Source organism: Atractosteus spatula, chromosome 4 (assembly GCF_055471065.1).
Source record: "Atractosteus spatula isolate fAtrSpa1 chromosome 4, fAtrSpa1.hap1, whole genome shotgun sequence".
Taxonomy (NCBI): domain Eukaryota; kingdom Metazoa; phylum Chordata; class Actinopteri; order Semionotiformes; family Lepisosteidae; genus Atractosteus; species Atractosteus spatula.
Window position 1 is genome coordinate 21,023,766 of NC_142709.1, and position 21,066 is coordinate 21,044,831.

The following is a 21,066-nucleotide window of genomic DNA, read 5'->3' on the forward strand; positions in this document are numbered from 1 at the left end:
GTGTTGGCTGTGCGTTACTACCTTACCACCCATGTTAAGGTAGAACTCAATCTGGCCAAGTGATTTGGTTCCACTCACAAAACACTATGTGATGTACTTTATGTATGATCAAGGTATTGAAAAAAGAAGAGGTTCTTTTACATTAACTCTGTAATACAATAGTATTACAATTTTCAATAGGTGTGTTTCCACATAATATACAATATGACATTTACTTGTTTGTCAAACCCCATAAATGTGAATATTTGTTTTACCTTAGAATACAAGGATACACATTAATACTGTGATTAGCTTCAACAAATGCAATACATTTTAATATGCTTTATTAATCAGTAAAAACATTTTTGCCCATTCCTTCTATAGTTATGCCATAACAGTGAAATGTTACCATAAATGAAATACTTTAAACTTATCCAAGATCATTCAGCCAGTCTTTTTTGTCCAAGCTTACTCGTGGCTTTCAAAGTGGGTCATTGAGTAGCTGTGATGGCCCTACATTGACTCTAATGAAGCACACAGAGATGTCATTTTAAAGGGTGTAAATGAAACAACTCTGAGCATGTCTTGAAATGAACACATTATACCCATCAAGTGATTTGTAGGTCTCCACTGAGTCTCTTGTGTAACTATTGGCTATATTTATCAGACAGTTGTAAATGTCACCATAGGTCAAATTCTGCCTGCTCACATGGTCAACTTTGCTGTCTGTTAGTGAACAGGGATTAAGCAGTGTGATTGCATTGCTTGGTATACTCAGTTTCTTTATATATTTGCTCAGTGCCTTCACATCTATTCCCAGAAAAGGTTTGCATTTCTTATCCACCTTGATAGTTTTGTCTATACAGTACATCCTCTGCATTGGAATTAACAGAGGTGCATTTCATCCCAGCAATTCCACTATCATTGCCTTTAATTAAAGCTTAACAGAAGTATATGTATGCCTTAACTTTTATATTCATGCTTTGTTCATGTTTTTTAAAAAATTAACACAAATAAAATCAAAGTTCAAAGAGAATGAACAACATATTAACAGATGTCAGTTTTTCACCATCGATATTTTTGGTAAAGTCTTGTCCTCAACAGCTACTTCATGGTAATAATAACCTTAACTACATGGCATGTCGACCACTTGTGTTTTTGTTGATGTCTTGAAGAGTGAGTTTACATAGTTTCAGGCTGTTGACTCCTTTAGTCCAGGACAGTGGTAGAATTGCAGAATGTTCTTTTTTGAGTGTGAAAAGGATTCTGCCACTTGTAACCATCAACCAAACCGGATGCACACGCAGGTTGTGGAAAAGAAAGGGGTGGAGAGGAACATATAAAAGACCCTCATTCTCACCAAATAACAATGATTGCTTATACACAGTATAGAGGTAGAGGGAAAAAAATCACCTACTAACATTTGTAAACAACTCTGCATATAGTAAAAGCCTAGGTCCTAAATGTTCAGAAAAAAAAAACTGAACACTGAAATTATTATTGCTGGTAATATTTATGTGTCTGTGTGTCCAAGTAGTCCAGACTACATTTTTATGTGGTATATGTTGTCCTGTGTGTTTTTGTTTTTTTTTTCCTCTTGGTAATGGTATGCCCTAACCATATATAAGGGGTTCAGAAGTACTCATGGTTGTTGGAGATAAGAGTTAAGGGTGTTGGTGTAAGGAGGACAAACAGAATTTTATTATGAGTTTAATACTTAATAGAAAGTCTGGGGGTTTTCTGAGTGATTAGAATGTTAAGCCTCTGTACACATAGCCACTTGTGTTTTTTTGTTTTTATGTGTTTTATGTAACTTGTATGTTATATTATCATCCTTGTTAATAAACATTTGCTTAACTAAGTGTGCCTGGATTATTACACTCTTCACCAAAGCTGTACCAGAGAACAAAGAATTAATGTGCTTCCAATTAAACCAACCACTCGGGCGTATTCTGGAAAAATCACTTACAAGTTGGGGGTTATGAATATTTATTTTACTTATTGACTAAACCGCTTGTTCAGTTTCTGATTTTCATCATTTTTGTAACCACCCATTTGTAACAGTATGTTGTTTGTTCTCTATAGACTTGTATTTATTCCATTTTCAAAAACAGTTACAAAGCATGAACAAAGAATAAATAGTTACTTATCCTGAAAATTTTATGAAATTCAAATGTAATTTTGACATGTCTGTCAGTCAAAAAATACATTGTATTAAGAAAAAAAAACAAACTGGTTCAAATATAAATATGTTTTCATCTTAGTATGCTAAGGTTGGAGAAAATTATAAATATTACTCCATATTTGTAAATAGTAAATATTTTGGTAGCACTTTAGAATAATGTTCAGACATTAAGGATTTATCTTACGAAAAACATTTAAGCAAAGACAATGAATAAATCTGTAATGATCAAGTTAAGCCATTCCTCAAAATGCCTTGTTGTCAATGAAATGTATTGTTGTGCAGATAATTTATACTCAAAATTGATTGCAACTGCTGGAGTTCAGGTTATGACAATATATCTCCATTATTTGCAGAATTTTCTCCTTATGATGCTTGAGAGAATTGCAACAGATGGATGAATGTATTAGCTACAAATATTACATGCAGTATATAACGTAATCCTTGATAATATTAAATTGTATAATAAGAAAAACAGTGTAAACTTGCACTAATTTTAAAATATACAATATTTACAGAACTGCTAATTTCTTTAATAATACCTAAAAATGTAGAATGATTTTAAAACACTTTATTGATATTCAATTTGATAGAGTAGAATAAAATTAGAAATAAAATTAATGGACTCATATACAGTCTGTGTTGAGTTTAAAATTGATATTTATGTTGTGACAGCTTGGGGAGGAGATATGGTATAAGCTTGAGCTGAGGAGCCCCTTCATTCTACATCACACATTAGTTTTAGGCAAGTAACAGTGTAAATCTTATTGAGGAGAAATGGATTCATTGCATTTAGCATAAACAGGAGGGGGCGTTAAGACAGGATGACATTAATTGAATCTTTTTGGGATTTGTGTAGGTTGGATGGATTCAAGAAAAATAATGCATTTCACAATCTGAATTAGCAAAGAAAATACAGCAGAAAAAATTAGTCAGGCCAATAAGATATTGATAAGTCAGGAAGAAACATTAATCTGAATATATGTGACAAAGGGATTTATAGAGAAGCAAAATCAGTAATCAAATACATGCACGGCTAAAATAATAACTGAATTTTAAGTAAAGGCAATAAATCTACAACTGGCTTCAAAAGAATCCAGGAAACTGCTCTGCATTGTTGAAATCAGTATGTATGCAATTTATTGATGCTGTGCTTTCAAGCAGGTGGCCATCTGTTTTGTTTCATTTATTATATATTTCTCCTTCTGCGATATAATTTTCTCTCATGAGTATTTTATTTATCCTTATCTGAAGGAAACACGTATGCACTATTGAAAAATAAAAACAAGAGCACAATATGTTGAGTTAGGTTCAATAATTGAAGCTTCTTGGTGGGTGGCACCATGAATCATAATTTCCATTTATTAAGAAGAGTCGAGCTGCTAGGTTACATGAAATGCAGTTCTTGACATTTATATTATCATCCAAAAAAACAGGTTATTTCTGACTTACCAACAAGAGGAAAAAAATACTGCTAAACTGGGTGAAATGTTACCACAGATTTACAAAATCAGAATATCTGACCTACAGAATGTTACGTTTAATTATTGTGTTTATGTTATATTTGTGAGACTTGAGATTTGCTTTCAGCATCACAAATGTAAGTCCGAATGAATGACCGCTGAAAACTATATTTGTTATGAGGTATTGGACAACACCTCGTAGCTACACATTATTGATATAAAATTAAAGTCAAAGTCTATATTTTAACATTCATAGGATACATGGGCACTTGGAGTACAGTACATAGAAACATCAGTGTTCAGGAATCAATATGTTTTAAATTCAAGATATTCTTGGATCGTAACTACATATTGTTACAATAACCAAGCTTCATGAGATATGTGGATTACAGTATCAGTCACAGCTTTACTATGATGAATATTTCTATTTACATCCATCCATATATGAATTGCTTCATCCATTTTAGATAAAGCGAATTAACCTACTATAAATATACCATACCTATGAAATGGAGCTGTCAAGTAAATAATATTTAATTCTTCTTCTTCTTCGCATTTTCCCACTTTTGTGGGGTCTGCTTGTTTGCACCAATTTTTCCACTTCGTATGGTCTGCGGCATCTCGGCAGGTGACTTTTGTGAGGCGCATGTCGTCTTTCAGCCGATCCAGCCAGCGAGTAAATGGTCGTCCACGGGGCCGGCGGCCTTCCACATTCAATTCGAGGGTGGTCTTTGCCATTGATGTGTCATTGCTGCGGAGCACGTGTCCATACCATCGCAGGCGTGATTCCCTCATTTTCTCAGTGATTGGGGCTACTCTTAGTGTTTTTCGCACCCCTTCATTCATGACATGGTCTAGTCTTGTCAAGCCGAGGGTCCATCGCAGCATCTTCATTTCCATCGTATGGAGTGCCTGTTCATGTTTCTTTGTCGTTGGATAGCATTCAGTTCCGTATAGGGCCACTGGTCTGACCACTGAGCGGTAGACTTTGGATTTTAGGCGTAAAGGGATCTTCTTGTCGCATAGTACTCCAGTGACCTGCCGCCATTTCATCCAAGCAGCGCTGACTCGCGTCTTGGTGTCTTGGAGGGTAGTGCAGTCGGATTTGACACATGAGCCTAGGTACTTGAACTGTGTCACTTTGTTCAGTTGGACCCAACCAGCTGCGATTGTGCCATCGGTTTGATCACTGCATTCCAGGTACTCCGTCTTCTTGATGTTCAATTTCATCCCGAATCGTTCAAGGCACGTCTTCCACTCCTGTACTTCTTGTTCGAGGCCGTGTCGTGTTTCACTTGCTATCATAACATCGTCAGCATACAATATCGTCCATGGATGCCTCATTTAGATATCTTTGGTCACTGTATCCATGCAAAGTATGAATAGCAGAGGAGACAAGGCTGAGCCTTGGTGGACGCCAACATTGATCGGGAAGGTGTCTGAGGTTCCAGCTGCGCAATGTACTGAGCTAGTGGCCTTTTGGTACAGGAGCTTTTTTCCAGCTGACATAGGCTTCGGGGACGTGGTGCTGTCGCAGCGCCAGCCAGATGAGATCATGGGGTACCCTGTCGAATGCCTTTTCCAGGTCAAGAAATGCCATGTGGATCGTTTTCCTCTTCTCGTGGTGCCTTTCCATCAGTAGGCGGGCTGCGTGTATGGCGTCTGTGGTTCCGCAGTTTTTCACAAAGCTGCATTGGTTTGGCAAGATATCGACGATGGTTCTTAGTCATGCGTCCAGCACGCGCTCGAAAATCTTCATTGTATGGCACAGCAGCCGGATCGGCCTGTAATTGGAGCAGTCATTAACATCGCCTTTGCCTTTGCAAATTGGCACTGTGATGCTGGTTTGCCACGTTTCAGGGGGTGCCTTTTCTTCAGTGATCTTATTGAAGAGGTCCGCGTAAGGAGCTTCCATACTTCGGCTGGGATGTCGTCTGGGCCAGTTGCTTTGCCACTTTTCATCTTGTTGATGGCAGTGGTTACTTCTGCGATTGTGATGGTGAGTACTGGGCCGGAGATGGTATCGGCTGCTGGTAGTGGAGGATGTGGAAATTCCTCGTTACATATTTTCTCGAAGTAGTCCTTCCAGCGCCGGAGGATGTCTTTTGGCTTCTGCAGCATCTGTCCATTTTCATCTTTGATGTTGATAACGTGTCCTAGGTCTTGTGTGGCACAGTTGCATGCGTGGGCGAGTTGGTAGATCTTGTTTGCCCCACCAGGCGTGTCCAGTTGATCATAAAGGTCCTGGTACTGCGCCGCCTTTGCAGTCGCCACAGTTCGCTTTGCGGTGGATTTCAGTGCGCGGTATCGTACGAAATCTTCTGGGCATTTTGTCTGCCGCCAGGTCTTGTAGGCGTCCTTTTTTGCCTTGGTTGCCTGCTGCACATCGTTGTTCCACCACCAGGTCTGTTTGTCGATAAAGCGCCGGTTTGGTTTTGTGGTTCCCAGTGTGGTTGCGGCGCATGTCTTGATGCGTTCAGCCAGGTAGTTCCAATCTTCGCCGACTGTTGATCTTGGATTGGGCACCAATGGTCCTAGTGTCGCCTTCACGACAGCTCGATGTTCTGGTAATTTCCACCATTTGATGCGTTCAATCTTGGTGGTTGGTCGCGCCGGGGTTTGGACTAGGCGGACTTTGGCATCCAACACCAATAGCCAATGTTGTGGGGCGATGCTGTTGTATGGGATTACTTTGGTGTCAGTGACCATTTTGAAGTCTCGTCGTCTCACCATCCAGTAGTCAATCTGAGATGTTCGACCGCCGCTGTAGTAGGTGATGAGGTGTGATTCCCGCTTTTTAAAGAAGGTGTTGGTGATGGCCAGATCCCAGGCTTCCACGTGCTCTAGGATCCGGATGCCGCCTTCATTACGGTTGCCGTGTCCTTGTCCGCTGTGGTTAAGATCAAAATTTTCCTAATTAATTTTAAAAATAGGACTTTATTGAACCAAATCACTTGACCAAGATTTAGTTCTACCTTAACATGGGTGGCAAGGTAGTAAAGCACAGCCAACAAAAGTGACCTTCAGCAGATGATTCTGATAAGGCAGATGCTTTGCAATAACCAAGACAAAACTGTAATTTGTGACTTTTTTCATTGTCATTCCATACTGCAGTATGTTGTGGAGAGTTTTGTTCTCAGGGAATATTGTATAACTGGATCTTCTGACTTGCTCCATTGTTTTTTACAATGTTGATGCATCATCTTATTACTTTCACCATTAATACACAGTAAACACTGAAAATGTTTATACCAACAAGAAGATTTTCCATAAATTTAATATTTCGATGTACAAAGTACTCCAGGTTTAGAATTAAACCCTAGGCCCTGACAATCATACAGAAAACACAGAATGTTTGCTATAATCAGGAGAAAATTATAGGGCTATGAAGAAACCTGTAGCCTATTAAACAAGGATCTTGCTCAGACTAAATTACACTCTGAAATGGATGCTAAATGAATGGAAGCCAATTGTTCTATTCCAAACAATATCACATGGAACAATGTTGAAATTAATATTTCCAACAATATAAAACAGCATGCCCCTTAATTTTATTAACAGTAGAGTACTCTTCTAATGTTCAGATTACTGGACAAAATCTGGTTTATCAGTCTTTATGAAGGAGCTGTCTCTTTTGCAGCACTCCATTGTTAGAGAGATTGACTTAATAACCTTAAAGAATGTCCCAGCCACTATTGAATATTTATTCTATAATATGTTAGTCTTAATGACTTACAGTGAAGTTAATTGTCTGGAATAAATTATCAGAACATCTTTTGATTATCTGTGTCCTCCACCATATTCACATCTTAGACAAAGGACAATAACTGTAAATACAGCAAAATATATCAATTGTTTGAAATCTTCAGAGTTATGAAATCAAAAGGGGGAGTTCAAATGTTACTAAGCTTGCTGAAACATATCTTCTCCCAAATCATAATGATATTATGTCATATTTTTGGTGCTTCAGCAAATATACAATATGTATTAATTAAATAGATATAAGTATTTAAAAGGCATTCTCAATGCATAGGTTAAAACAGAAGCTATTATAAAGAATATTGAACACAAATAAGTGAAGTTTACTTATTTGAAGAAAACTTCAGGACTGCACAACATTTAAAACAATACAGAAAATTTTTAATTAATAAAAGTGATCTATAATTTAAATCAGAAGCATTTCCAGCAAGGATAGTGCCTCAAAAGTGTTACATTATCAGTGGTTAACATATTACTTTTGTGCTACTAGTGTAACAGATCATTTATATTTATATCATAGAATTCATCTGGAAGCTCAATTGCATAATTTAATACATATTTATTCTTATACTGAGTGAAGTGTAACAGGTATTGTTTTTTTACTATGCCTATTAATGTACAGCATTATCTGTCAGACATCTACATTGCACTCCAATTTATTATTTAAACTGAGAGGTACCCTATTGAGAGTGATATCTTGAAAAGGGGTCTTTAGAAAAAGGATAAAGAAAAGTGAGTGACACCCCACCCTTCAGGAATACTACTGCTACACAATACTACTGATTCAGAAGGGATTTTTTTAGGCCTAGTAAAGTCCTAATTTTTTTAATTAATTAAATATTATTTACTTATTTCACAGCTCCATTTCATAGGTATGCTATATTTATCATTTATAGATGCCTCTGCATCTTTTGACATTTAAAGATCCAGTCTGGGATTTTAGATGAACATACAGGTGTACATTTCTCTGATGAACAGGAGACAATCTAAAGTTTCAAGTAAGCAGTAATTTATACAAAGTCAACATTTTGCCCTGTAAATTCCTGTTGTCCTTTAGCTGCTAATCCGGTGCCATTCATTGCTGACTTGAGAAATGATATACCTAATGTTTATGACAAATTAATCCACCAGAGGAAAGCGAATGACAGTAAGCTGGCATTGGGTCACCCTTATTCTAAATCTGTCATTTTGTATTTGCAGTTTTGTTTGTATGCGTTTGTGGGGGTGTATATAGATATATATAGCATACGTCTTTCTGCCAAAATCCTGTAAAACGTATTGCTTTAGTATTTACATTACCATCACAAAAGCTAGAATGTATTATTCAAAATATCACACTACAAAATGTGTCATAATGTTTTAATTTTAAGTTCTCTTCTATTCTATGTTCAAGCATTCCACTGTACAATTATTAAAATCACATCATTTGTTTGATATTTGGGTTATATATTTCTGACAGGATATAGAAACTATTTAAATTTACTATTTCTCATAGAACAGCTTCCTGATCCATAATTGTAACAAAGAACATTTATAAGAAACACACTTAGAACCATCTCCTTCTTTACAAAGAGAAAAAAAGGTAATATATGTATCACCTAAACATTTAAATTATTGAATGATTCTGTTTTGCTTTTGTCTAGATTGTTTGCCTTGTTTTTCCTGCTCTTCCAAGTTCCCCTAAAGACAATTCAAAAGCAACAGCAAGGAAAAGAGAGTCAAGCAATTTAAGAGAACATGATGTTTTTCTCTTTTTCTAAATTTAACAGAATATCTCTGCAACTGATTTTTTTTTCCAGTTTTGTTTCTGAAACAGGATTCCCTCTAAGGTTCACCAGTAATTTGCTCCATCTACAGTACATTCCAATCAGTCTTGATTCAATCAAGTTCCACTCAAGCTTCCCAATCCCCAGTGGTGAGAATTCTGAACTATAAACATAATATTGTCACCACAATGTTTCACAGTAGGAATGGTGTTGACCAAATGACATACTATATAGGGTATTTTGACCAAAATGTTTCAATTTTGTCTTGGCAGACCACAAAATCTGTTGACATACAGTATGTCTGCAGTTTCACTTAGTTGCTCTGTTGCAAACCACTACAGAGGTTTGAGATGTTTGAGATGTTTTTTTCTGTTACACAGTTTGTGGAGAGACATGAGATCTGTAAGTCTTTCAAATCTGATTAAAAATATCATCGACATACCTAACCAAATTCCTTCTTTTCCCATTTGGATCTTGAATCTAGGATGCCTCGGTACCTTCCATTTCTTAATGATCAACTTTAACATGCTCAAAGAAACATTAGAAATGTTTTTATACCAGTCTCCTGATTTGTACCTTTATACAACTGAATTTTGAATGGTTTTGAAAGCTCCTTGGTCTTCATGGCTGAATCTTTTTTTGAAATTCACTGGTTGACTGAAACCAGCCTGAAAAAATGTGGACTACTTTTATTTCACATAGATTGCTACAATATAGGTATTGAATACGTATGCAATCATGCCTTTTTTTCTTTCATACTAATTATGTATTTACTTCTTTCTTTGTGTTTATTTTCTTTGAATGTGTGAAGTAGGTTGCATGTATAATGATAGCAATTGTTATTTAGTAGTCTCATGAATTTAAAGCTTTAAAGAAAAACACTGTGAAAATTGTGCAAAGGTCTGAATATGGGATTCAAGGCAAGAGTTAATTTAAAAGTGTGCAATCTAAAGCAATTAGTCAAGCAATGGTTATACATTTAGAGCAAACATCTTATAATCTGCACATCTTGTCTAAGCACAGTACCTAAACCATATTTGAAATGTTTTAATTATTTTTCCTGACAAATTAAACTTTGCAACATATGCTATAACTGAAAATCTTATAACTCACCTTGATTTATAAAACAGATACCAAAATTTAATTGAAATACTGAATATTTAAAACTCTACAGGTCAAGCTCCAGGACATCAGAGTACTACAGTCACTTCCAGTTTTTAACCATTTACTTCTGATAAAATAAGCAGTAGTGTGGATACCTGATTATGCATTTATTGACCATTACATCAGAGAGACAGTATCTCTGAAGTACAGGATGCATATAAAAATAAATCTTATCTGTGAGTGGGGAGCAAACTTGTGTTGTATGTATGTCTTTCTCCGGAGAACCGATAGAGATATGATAAATAGGAACCAAATTAAATATACTATAATACTCTATTTCCAATCAGGCCTTGGCATTAATAAATTGTCATTCATTCAGATTAAAATATCTATCTATATATTTTAGTAGTACTTTGGAATTACATTTTGTTTTGTCAACATAAGGTATGGCTAGTGTTAAATATAAAGCAGTATTGCAAAAAGATTTACACATATGAGTACTATCAGGGTTTTCTGTGGTTCAATATGGTTCTGGTATATACTATTTGAAAAGGTATCGATTGACCTGAAAGAAAATGCTATACAATGCTATGGAATTGTACTTTGATAGTATGTAATAGTGCCAAGCAGGGGGCCTAAAGATGTACAATACATTATCAAGGAACAAGTAATAGGTTTATTCCATGCTGAAAAGAGAAGAAAGAAAACACAACGTTTCGGCTGTGGAGCCTTCTTCAGAAACGTTGTATTTTCTTTCTTCTCTTTTCAGCATGGAATAAACCTATTACTTGTTCCTTTGCAGCCTACGCATGCTGACACAGCTACCCACCTGAACCAATACATTATCAGGAAACTTCTAATTAAATAATGAAACTACACTCAAAATAAACTCTAGGCCTTAATAAAATACAAATCTGTTTGTCAATGTCCAATAATTTGTAACCATCCACAAACAAAAACTGAATGAATGTAAACATATATCCAAATAAAACAAATGAACCATTATAATGTCTCTCTCAATACTGTTGTCTGTCCCAAACCATTAATTGACACACCAGGAATGATCAGACACCAGTTTCTAACAATGTCACACTATAATTCAGTTGAGACCCTTCAGAGAATACAGACATCCAACCAAGCTAACACTACTACTGTTAAATATTTAAGATAAGATAAGATCATGATAAGATCACTTTATTGGCCATATACAATTTCTTGTATTAGGAATTTGTCTTTTCACATACCCCAACTCCCTCTCCAAGAGACACACAGACAGGGAGAGAGCGCAGGGTGAGAGCGCATTATTTATGCATAATATCGCTCTCTTTAACATTTTCTGTAAGAATAATTTTAAGAGATAACTGACGTATTCTGTTGTTGTTATTCAGATGTACTCCTGGAAGCTACTTCTGGAAAAAGTGTTGGGTACTCAGTGTTTTCAATTAAAATATCTCAGTACCCTTTCATGTCACAAGAGACATTTATGGTTGGATGCTTTTGATAAATATTAATTAATATCAAAATTGGTTTATGTCTAACATTTCTGGATAAATTTCTTTCTTAATATTTTTTTGCAAATGCTTTAAATTTAATAAGGTTGCCACATATGGTAAGCTGTCTTCAGACACTCAAAAACAAATTCCCCTGGTACGCAATTACACAATCTATTCCCAGGCTGTATAAGATTAAGATCACTTTTGTGAAACTTTCAGCCCCATATTTTTAAGCATTCTTTAAAGAAATTAAAATGAAACCCACAACAAAATAGAACTACATGTCCCTAATCAATAAATATTATACTGCTTTTTTAATTAAACACCATTGTAAAGGCAGCAGATATGTCTAAAATTTAAGCTTTGTTTGGTTCAAGTTGTTCATCTTTAATTACCCAATGTTAGGAACTGTAGACCCCTGAGATTAGTTAGTTTCAAATAAAAACCTATGATAATACTGCTGGAGCACCTAATGTGTAGAGTTGGCATATGTCCTCTATATTCTAGTGAGTTTTCTCTAGGTGCTCTGGTTTCCCAGCTTCCAGAGATATGCTATCTAGGTTAATTAATTTCTCAAAATTATCCCTGTGTGTTTTTGAGTGTGTGTCTGTGATAGACTGGCCTCCCATCCAGGGTGTTGTCCTGCCCAGCACCCTGTGCTTCCAGGGTAGGTTACAGGCTACAGCCTGTACCAGGAATAAGCAGCTTTCTGATAATGAATAGATGAATAATGCTGCATCCGTAAATACCCTTGGTAGGGTAACTGATTAAATGAAAACTTCAGCTCACCTGACAGTGGAAGATTAAAAGCACAATTGTGGATTTCCATTGCTTGGAAACAAGAGGCCTTTGGTAAGCAAAAAAAAAGTATTGAGTTTACAATCTACAACTTGCAGTTAAAACCAAGGTTTTAATTTAATATACAGTAGTTCCTTTATCGTTTGTGCTACAATTGTTTTTCTCTGAATCAGTCAATATATTTAACGGGTAACTTTGTATTAATCACAATTTAAAAAATGCACTGTAAGTAACTGGAGAAAAATTGGTTTAGAAACAATAAACCCTGTGACAATTCTTTATGTAATGTCACTGTTAGGTCAACTCATCTTTCAACATGAAGAACTAGTTAGAATCATTTGAGTGATCTCCACGCAGACACATTTAGTTCTGCTGTCACAGAGCTAAAAGATAAAACCAAGACCCTCTTGTGAGTCATTTCCTGATTAGTCAATATAATTTTCAGTATCCAACACTGACTAAACTGACATAGAACATGTTTTTTTCAATGACTAATTTCCATATTACACATGTTCATTCTGTCTGTGAATCTGTCAATAATTTTGTGTTATGTTATGTTAATATTTTGACATGTTACAGAGAATTCTACATTATGAAGCAATGTGAGGTGAAATCACAAGAAATGTTACAGTTTCTAAACATATTTAAGTGCCCTTTCAAACCAAAGTAACAGAAAATATGATGTGTCATCCAATGTAATTTCATGCATTTCTCAAAACACAGATATACCCATTTAAGTTGCGATACAGCTAATGTGTAAAAATAAGAAAATGCAGAATCAAATCTGAAAAATAAATCTAGACTATCCTACACTAGAAACTAACATCCTAAAGTATATGCATTAAGTAACAACAGCTTCTGTCATTCTCTCCCAAATTCTCCTATAATACTGTTAGAAATGGGGGTTATGAAAATGGTTAAAATCAGTATTTGACATAGTGGTTTATTCAATAAGTAAAATAATTATTCATAACCCCCAAATTGTAACTGATTTGTCTTGAATATACCTGCGCAGTTAGTATAATTGAAAGCATGTGAATTCTTTGTTCTCTGCCACAGCTTTGGTGAGAGGAGTAATAATCTAGGCACCTTTGGTTAAACAAATATTAATTACAATGACAAAAACCACAATACACACCACAAAACATACAACACACAAGTAACTTTATGTACAGTATTCACAAACGAGGTGCTTCAGAGGCCCAATATTCTGGTCACCCAGAAAGCTCCAGACTGCTACCAAGTATTAAACTCTTAATGGCTTCAGAGGCCACATAAGAGATAAACTGCCTTGTAACTAAATACAATACAACCTGCAGTTAAATCTCTCTGTCTGCAACCCGGATGCCACAAAATAAATGGGAGCCCATATCCCTATCCATAAAAAAGCACATTAAGCAGGAAAGACATTTCTAACTCAGGAATCTTTTACCCAGGAAACCCAAGTTCCCTAAAAACATAGAATAGCAAGTATCTCTAACAAGGTTAAAATACTCACAGTAGCTCCGGTCAGGTTTGGTTTGGATGATCACGAAGTAGGGGCTCTTGCCTGGCGCAAGCTTTGTCTATACATTTTGTTACATTCATTTTTCAACAAGTAGACTGTGCTCCTTACCATTGAGTAAAATAAAAAAATTAACAAACTAATAAAAACAAACCAAATAATCAAAATGCCAGAAGGAAAACAGAACTACGTGTGTCATGTGGAACATCTACAACTGAACATACAAAACATCCTAAGATTGTTAAAGATTGTGCATATGTCAGCATGACTTCCACACCTCTATGGTACCTAACCGTGTCTACATTTTGGCTGAAATTGCTACTGAACCAGTACATATGAGGTATGGGTGATTATCAGTGCCCTCTGCCTCTAATTAATTAGGTATTTGCCTCATTATTCCTGGTATTCTCTCCAGTAATTAAGTCCTGCCTCATCTCCTGCTCAGTGCTCAGTCGGGTTTATTCCCTTGAGTTCCGAGAGTGTTCCCTAGCACTGTTTGTCTGTTCCATTGAGTATTTCCCATCTCCACTGGTGACCTCAACTTGTCTCCTAGTTTTGACTTGTTGCATACAGACCCTTGCTCATGACCTTGACAGTTCTCCCACATTCTTATTAGCTTGTCTATCTCCTGTATTCCCAGCTAGACCCTTTCTTGCTCTTTGAGATTGACTTCTGGATTTTCTTCTGTGCTTCAAAAACTGTGTTTCACCATGCCCAGCTTCCAGTGAGTTTCTTTCAGTTTTACTTTCGCCTGTCACTTGCTGATTGCTCTGAGCCTAGCCACTAAATTCATCCTCTCATCCTTCAGCCGCTGCGCTCAACAGGTTAGTATAGCAACATAACATGGATAGAAGGAAAGAAACTGAGCTGTGTCCCTTTAAAAAATACTCCTCTTCACTATGAATCCCCAGATCTGCTGATCTGACATTTTTGGACTCTGCTCTTGTATTAATCCACCATTTTTCACATTATGGCAAAATCTATGGCAATTAGGGCGGAGCGGTGGGACTGTGGATAAAGATCTACACCTGACGCTGGAAGTTGCTGGTTCACATCCCATGGCTGGTAGAGGAATCCTACTCTGTTGGGCCCCTGAGCAAGGACCTTAACCCCAACTGCTCCAGGGGTGCTGTACAATGGTTTACCCTGTGCTCTAACCCCAAGCTTCTCTCCTTGTCTGTGTGTCTGTGTCTCATGGAGAGCAAGCTGGGGTATGTGAAAAGACAACTCTTAGTGCAAGAAGTTGTATATTCCGCGTAGACTTTAAAATCCTCATGCTCACCTATAAGGCTTTACATGGCTTGGCACCTCAATACCTGTCTGAACTTTTATCGCCCTACTCCCCACCTCGCAACCTCCGCTCTTCAAATTCTGCCCTCCTTACTGTCCCCCAAGCCCGTCTACATTGTATGGGCGACAGGGCCTTCTCCTGCTATGCCCCCAAGCTCTGGAACTCTTTGCCCAAGGATATTAGAGAGTCACCTTCTCTAAACTCCTTCAAATCCAGACTCAAAACCTTCTTCTTCAGAAAAGCCTTTACTTAACTGGTTCCATTCTTCACCCCTCTGCTCTTCTTAATACCACCTTCCACGGTCTCCTCTATTGTTATTGTTGTATTGTTGTAATTATAATTGTGTCCTATCTTGTGAAATCTTCTTATTTATTGTTGTAGTCTTCTTATTTATTGTTATTGTCATCCTGTAAAGCGCTTTGAGAAGCCTATTTAAAGGCGCTATATAAAATAAAGTTTATTATTATTATTTATTATTATATGGCTAATAAAGTGATCTTATCTTATCTCTGACATCAAAGATTGGTCTCTCTACTATCACAGCATTCCCTTCAAAAGGAATGCAGCATTTTTTCTCTCTCTACCTCTCTGAGATCTGTAACGATTAAACTCTATCATCTAGCATATGTCTACCCACAGCAATGACATCACCCAGCATACAGCTAGATGATAGTTATAAAAAGAACCCCTGGGTTGCCCATACTGTCACACTTCATTCAACCTTGAACCTGTTTTTGTTTTTCATTACCTCTTCACATTCTCTGTTTTTCCTGTATCTGTTTTGGTGTAGTATTCCTGCTCCTTCTGCTGTTTCTGCTCCATCTTGTTTCCCTCATCTTCCTGTTCATTAATTTTATCTCTTTCTCCTGTTTTCTCTTCTGCTTCAATCCCTGAAACCCAACATGGACCAATCTAATGACTTTGATGCCTTCAACCCTGGTTTCATCCAACTCCCTGGCTGCTTCTGACACCATTTCTTCAATACTGGGCCTGTCTAACTTTCTACCTCTGATTCAGTACAGATGCAGCCATTCAAAGTGCGCGGCACAGACACCGCGGTACAGATACCGCAGGTATGATGACACGGGATACCGCGGTGCGTGATTGGTTGACCGACAGGGGCACTCGTGGTCCGTTGGTCTGTCGTAGAAAGACTTACTGTAAACGTCTTTACTGTGCCCGTTGTAGATATTGAATTTTACCACTGAAGGGAAATCTTAGTAGCTGAGCATAAAAAGAATAGGAGCATACTGTAACGCGTGTGAAGGCCATAAACGATATTAATTTTGGAACGTAAACATACAGTATATAGCTGGTCTTGGTACTTTAAAGAAAAAAATACACACCGGTATTCCATTTCTCCCTAAACATTGTAAGCTTCGAAGTCTTTAACTAACGTGATACCGGAGTCAACAAGCATACTTTTAGAATTTGATTAAAAGGGAATATAATATGGAATCGCGTATCTAAAGAATTTAATAACGGTATGATTATATCCGTGTACTGCGGCAGGGCTGTGTAGGGCTGTTTCGCCTGCCTGATCATGCGAGCTCTCTTGTAGCCTACTGGTCTAGGTGCGTGACTACCAACTGGCAGGTTGTGTGTTCGAATCCAGCTGGTGCTGAACTTTTATTTTAACAAACATTTCTTCGAAAAAATAGGTAAGCGATATTATGGACAATCAGTTGACTTTTATATTTCAAAATATCGCAACATGATCGATATTTGCGATATTTTGAACATATCTTCCCTTCTGACAGCGGTTCCTGCTTCTATTGTGTGTGTGTGTGCAACAGTAAATTTTTATAGAGAAATGGAGGCTGGACAGTATGCGTTACAATATAAACATTTATATTGATTTAAATCGTGTTCTGATTTAAATCGCAAACGCGTGTTTAATTATGTGTTTTTAATCATAATCAGGCTAATGCATTTCTACATTTTCTGTATGAACCAGCTTAGAGGTTCATACAGAAAGACAGCTTGTGTTTAAATTGAGTGTAAGGTAATTTATGCTTCTAAAGTCATGGTCAGTATTATTGTACTGTGCTGTACTGTGTCACATTATTTTATAGCGTTTTTATTGCGTTATTAAATCCGGTGGCGCTGTGTTAGTTTCCTGACTCACATTATTTAAACTACCACATTGATCATTCATCTCTAAATAAACTTTATTTTATATAGCGTTTTAAGCGATTAGGTAATTAGATTGCTCATAAACCTAATCGCTTTTTCTACATAAACACAGCGTGATTGCTCTCTGAAAATGCTTTTCCTTTATTTTTAAAGTAGGCTCAGATTTCAACTATAGATCGTATTATTATAAACTTTCTTGGAAAAATGTATTTTATGTAAACCATGTTTGCTATTAATTCATTTAGGGCTAAAATACGTTCATTGTCTTCCAATCGAGTCGAGTTGACATTGGAAGCCTGCCACACCCGGACTGTTAAACCAACGCATTAGCACGTCAAAGCCCATTGAGCCAGTATTGGCTTTAGTATCCCCCCCTTCTCCCCTCAATTCAATTCAATTAAAGGTGTTTTATTTGCATGACAGATGGGTACAAGCAGTGTTGGGTATGTATATTGTAACGCTTACGGCAGACAGGCACTGTGTGAGAGCCGGCGCACCAGAGCAGCGCACCGAAGGAGCGTCTGCATTTCTAACTTAGTTTTTAAAATTAGTCAAGCAATATGAAGCATCTCCTTTTACTTAGTGCCTGAGCATAAAAAGAATAGGAGCATACTGCAACGCGTGTGAAGGCCATAAACGATATTAATTTTGGAACATAAACATACAGTATATGGCTGGTCTTGGTACTTTAAAGAAAAAAATACACACCAGTATTCCATTTCTCCCTAAACATTTTAAGCATCGAAGTCTTTAACTAACACGATACCGGAGTCAACAAGCATACTTTTAGAATTTGATTAAAAGGGAATATAATATGGAATCGCGTATCTCAAGAAATTAATAACGATATAATTATATTCATGTTGCAAAAGAACTGCAACGGACATAAAAACTCCCTTGCTTTTAACAGAGCGTTCCATAATTTCTAACTACGAAAATGCCAGGTGAAAGGATTTGTAAACATATTTTGTTAAAGCAAGTCAGTTTTTTCCACAACACATAAAAGACATTTTTCCAAGAAAGTTTAGCCTTTGTCACTAATGAAACCACTACATAAAGACATAAATATAGAAATCTTAAGATTTGTTCTATTTAATGTTGGTAGCAGGATGAACTGTCAGAGTGTATATTTTGTCGCAGAGTTGCTGCAAGATGTTAACAGTGAAAAAGGTATTTAGAAATGAGTTATTTCAAGATGAAAATTTTCAGAATAATTGCAAATCTAGCAGGATAGAGAAAGCACAGAAAACTGGCAGTTAGATTGATCAGATTAGTATGAAAAGTAATTTAGCAAAGGGAATTAGAAGAGTGACAAACTAGTATACTTTAGATCTTTTTTTCTGAACCAGGGACAATCTGATCATGTTTCCCTATAACAATAATAAAAAACTTTATTTGATATATCACCATTAAAGGTGGCATCTCAAAGCAATACAGTAGATGTAAAAACAGATAAAAGGACCACAGATTACAAAGTAAATGCATATAAGAAAGACAAGCAGTTAGAGGTGCTACCAAAATTAGAAAATGAAGCAGATACAGACACTAAGTCTTCTTAGTGTTCTGAGGTTAGATTTAAACTGGCCTTGGTGTGTGTGTGTTTGTGTCTGTCTGTCCTGTGATGGACTGGCGCTATGTCCAGGGAGTTACATTTTCTCTGTTCTGACCTGGAGTTACAGAGAAATTTAAATTCTAATAAGAGATTTGTAATGAGGAAAGTCATACCAATCACTCATACAGTACCAGGATTTGCAATTACAATACAAATACTTTCTTTCTGTATGTGTTTATTTTGCAGTTTGAGTCTATGGCATTCCTTTGGGGGTCTATACTCCAAGGCATGACTTTTTTATGTATAAACATCAGTATTTACTGCTATTAATTACTGTACGATTTATAGTTGAAATCTGAGCCTAGATATAAAGTTAGATATAAAGTTAAAATCTCGACAAAGCAATGTAGGAAATACAGAGAAAATAAATCCTTTCTGACATCTAAAATCAGTTTCGATCAAGGTCTCTAAAACGAACAAGAAAAAGAAGATTTTCGGAGGGCAATTACGCTATGTTTATATAGAATAAGTGATTTATGAGCAATCTAATTTCTTGTTCGTTTAAAACAGTGAAATGTCAGCTGTAAAAGATCGCACCAGAAACAGCACTCTCTCTGCCTGTCATAGACGTTCAGGAAAGGCTGAATGAAGTCATGTCAAGTACAATAATTCGGAGATCAATAATAACAGTTGTAGGACAGTATATAAGGAGGATAAGGATTTTGAAGTTGACTCGAAATCTGATAGGTAACCAGTGCAAGGACTTGAAAACAGGTGTAATGCATCCCTGATAGGATTCTTGCTGTCATATTCTGAACATATTGAAGATTGCTCAGTGTGGATTTAATTTCCTCAGTGAACAGGATGTGCATTTATTAATTCTAGAAAAAAACTAGATTTCTCTAGTTCTTAGTTTCTCTAGTTCCCTTTAAAATAAACTATTATTCCACAATGCAGAATATTACATGGCCAGTATTTACACATGATATTTGTGATTTAAAGAAATTAACACAAGCAGCTTTTGGAGATTTAAGTGTTGGCTGAGTTATTGCAGGATAAAAGACTAGAGATGTTGGCAAGAAGAAGATAGTTTGGGGAAAGCTGAGGAATACACTTATAACAAGAACACTTCCTAATGGGGTTAGGCATACTTTTGATGAAGATGATGAAGTTAACAGACTATATGTTTACATAGATACTGAAATAAGGATTGTATTTTATATTATGTGTAGTTGCTGGCATTGAACTGTGTGTTGGATGCACATGAATTGAAGGAATGGGCAAACATAGCTGATGCGGATCCACAGAGCCAGCATATTAAGATGTTTATAATTAGAGGCAAGTTGTTTAAATAACTAGGTATGGATACTGATGTGCAAGAGAGGTGGAAAGGCTGTTTCCTTAAGCCAGCAGTATAAAATATTTTATTCTCAGTGAGATGCTGCCATTTCATAGTGGGTTTCTAACACTGTGTATAGTTCCATCCACACAGTGCCTTTACTTCCATTTCTAATCTCTTTATCCAGTACAGAGGATTTGGAGCCTATCCCAGTAAGCAACGGACACAAGGCAGAATACACCCTGGACATAGCGCCAGTCCATCACAGGACAGACAGACACAAACACACACACACCAGGGCCAGTTTTCCCATAAACCAATTAACTTACCAGTATGTTTTGGAGTGCGAGAGGGAGTCATATCACACATATGGAGAAAAACCATGTAACCCAGAGAGAACATGTAAACCCCACACACACAGGATGGCAGGAATTGAACCTAGGACCCCAGTGCTGCAAGATAGCAATGCTAACCACTTTGCCACCATTATAAATGGATGGATATCTTAGTTATCTTTCTAGTTCACAGGTTTGCATGCATAATTTAATTTTGAAAGCCACTGAGACATCAGGTACTACTGTTGTATTTATGAAAAAGAAACAAAACAAAAAACATACTAACAACTGTGCCATCCTACTCCTTAGCTAATACATTTTATTATTCATAAACAGTTAACATTGTTAGCAAAATATTTTGAATT

The 21,066-nt window shown here is 36.5% G+C and overlaps 1 pseudogene; it reads right to left on the reverse strand.

The window, feature by feature from the left end:
* Nucleotides 1-21,066, reverse strand: part of LOC148836012 (uncharacterized) — a 71,620-nt pseudogene that overhangs the window by 23,410 nt on the left and 27,144 nt on the right.